Source organism: Apodemus sylvaticus, chromosome 4, assembly GCF_947179515.1.
Source record: "Apodemus sylvaticus chromosome 4, mApoSyl1.1, whole genome shotgun sequence".
In the NCBI taxonomy this organism is placed as follows: Eukaryota; Metazoa; Chordata; class Mammalia; order Rodentia; family Muridae; genus Apodemus; species Apodemus sylvaticus.
Window position 1 is genome coordinate 117208181 of NC_067475.1, and position 3262 is coordinate 117211442.

Genomic DNA, 3262 nt, shown 5'->3' on the forward strand with positions numbered 1-3262 from the left:
TGTGTAGGTTATATGCAGGCCTTTTTATTTTACTTATTTTAATATTATTTTTACTCTGAGAATTGCATACAATGTATTTGGTCACACCAATCCTTGCCCTTCCCAAATTCATGTCCTATAAAACAACAACAACAACAACAACACCATCATCATCAACAACAACAAAAAAACTTACAAAGTCCAGTTTTCTGCTACTTATATACCTACGGGTATGGAAACATCCATTGGGGTGTAGTCAAACTACCAGAGGCCACACCCTTAAAGGAAACTGTCTCTCTCTTCCCCAGAAGCCATCAGTTATTCACAGCTCCGCATCTTGGGGTGGATTTATTTTATTTTTTTATTGAGACAGGGTCCAGTGAGCTCCAGGCTGGCCTCAGTCTCACTGTGTAGCAAAGGAAGAGGATGAACTTCCTCCTCTACATCTCAAGTTCTGGGATAATAGACATGGGCGATCACTTTATCCACCAGAGCTGGAAACCAGGGCTTCTCCTTTGCTGAACTAGCCCTCTTCTAGCTGAGGCCTCTAGGCATCATAAGGGGTTTGTGTATAAGGGACTTGGGTATCTCAGGATTTTGGGAGGTCTCAGAACCGATCCTCCATAGGTTCGTAGGGATGATCGACTATATACAGGAGGATAGACTCACAAAGTGAATACTCAGAGAATTAAAGATGAAGTAATATTAAAACATAGCCTCGCTGGGCGTGGTGGTTCACGCCTGTAATCCCAGCACTTGGGAGGCAGAGGCAGGCGGATTTCTGAGTTTGAGGCCAGCCTGGTCTACAGAGTGAGTTCCAGGACAGCCAGGGCTACACAGAGAAACCCAGTCTTGAAACAAAACAAAACAAAACAAAACAAAACAAAACAAAACAAAACAAAAACCAAAAAACAAAAACCATAGCCTCATTGATGCTCCTGGGTTGTTGACATCTGAGATTCCAGGTGTGTGAGGATTTGATAGTTATTTGCTCATGTGTGTGTGTGTGTGTGTGTGTATAAGAAAAGCCTTTCTGTTTCTTCCTACTGCAGATTAAAGTTGTTCTTTTCCACAGCACTCAGCAGAGTCTTGCAGACTGACCAGAACCAACCAATCAAACCCGGTTCTTTCTCACCAGGGCCGTGTTCTGGCCGAGTTGGCTGTTCTTCAGGCATAACGGGCATTTTCATGCCTCTGTGCCTTTGTACTTTCTGTTTCTTATGCCTGGCACACGATGCCTCTCCAGGATTAAGTTTACCATTCTCCAAGGGGGTCATCTTAGGTGATACCAGTGGCGACTGTGGCTGCATACATATTGCTGTATATTTCTGGTCTTGTTCTGTGCGCGTTACCTCTTGAATCCCACAGCTGATGCGAGATAGGTCCTGTTGTTTCCCACATCTTACTGCTGATATGATTGAAAGATAGGAGGCGACCCAGGAGATGACCAGCAAGGTGGGTGCCTGACCCAAGCTATGCAGAGCTTCTCCAATCCTGACCCCACCTCTGTAGCCCTCCTTTTCTGTGCCTTGCTAATCAAACTCGGTCAAAGGTACTCAGTTTTCACCCTTGCCATCTGCTAGTTAGCACACTAAACAATATCAGTAAATGTTAATAATTTCTTGATGGCCAACTTGACCTATTTCCTCAGCCCAGACTTGCAAATCTGAAGGGCTTGTGTAATGCATGGACTTTGGGGGAAGGGGATGGATGGTCACTGCTCTTCTGGTTGACACTGAGTTAATCTGCCTTAAAGGCAGAACCAGGGTTTCCGGGAGGTCTGTGGCTTCCAGCCTGCCATCTGCTCTGTGGATTTTGAACTTGCTTAGCGGATCCACAGTTACGTAAGCTAAGTCCTTGCAATAAATCTCGTTCAGCACTGGTTCTGTCTGTCTGGTTTAATCCTGACCGGTGCAGTTTGTCACAGTTAGTGACACTGGCTGGCTTCTGACTGGCTGGTCTCTTTCTCGTGTTCCCAGGACCAAGTCCACCCTTCACTTTCTCTAGCATACATTTAACAACTTCTTAGAATTCCCAGAGTTTTGAATACGGTTACACTTGGATTAGGTTTGGTTTTTGCTTGGATGCTGTGCCCTGAAAGAATGGAGGCATTGCCTTACATGATCTGCAAACCCTGGCTCTCACGGTGACAGTGCATTCACCAGGACACTTAAAAAGCTCATGCCACAGCCTGGTAGTGGTAGCATGTGCCTTAATCCCAGCACTTGGGAGGCAGAGACAGGTGCATTTCTGAGTTTGAGGCCAGCCTGGACTACAGTTCCAGGACAGCCAGGGCTACACAGAGAAACCCTGTCTCGAAAAACCAACCCTCCCCCCACCAAAAAGCTCATGTCACAGACTTACTCTCTTCTAGGCTAATGTTTCTTCATCTTCTTTTAAATCCCCCCCCCCCCCCTTTTCAAGACAAGGTTTCTCTGTGTAGCCCTGGATGTCCCAACCTTGCTCTGCAGACTAGCCTGGTCTCGAATTCAGAGATCTATCTGCCTGCCTCTCCCTCCCAGGGCTGGGATTAAGGGTGTGTGCTACCACTGCCTGGCCTTAAGAATGTTTATAGAGTATATTTCAGTCATCTTTTTCTTCCCCTCACACTTCTCAGCTCCTCCCCACTTCCCTACCCACCCAACTTTGTTCTTTTTTTGTTTTCAAAGCAAAAACAAACAAAAAATTTCTCAAAACAAAAATTAAAAACAAAGAAGCAAATGGTCAATGAGACAAGAGAATAAATAGCATACAAAACACACACACACACACACACACACACACACACACAATCCACAAAGCACCACTGCGTTTGTTTCCTGTTGGCTAACTACTCCTGGAGGGTGGTTGGTATGCCCAGTAATAGTCCTCTGGATAAAACACCATATTTTTATTATTACAGTTTAGTGAAATTTACTTAACAATCTAGTTCGTCTTTTCCACGGCCCATCTAACCAAGTTGGATTGTGAGCAGACCTATTGTTCTGCTTGATCATTAATACTTAGGTTTGCCTGTTGACAAAGTGAATGAGTAAAGGAGTTTGTATGTGCTTTGCATACAGATGACTAACAGTAAACACTGGTGTGCAAACACCTCTGTGATATGTGACGTGGGTAACTGGTCACCCGGAAGAAGATCCTCCTTACCAATTACTAGACTAGCTTACATCCTACCGGCAGTGCACAACCATTTCCTTTGGTCTGTCTTCATTCTCAGCATTTTATTTTATCCTTTTAGATTTATTTTATATGGTGGGGGCACTGGTCCTTCCCTTCATCTTTA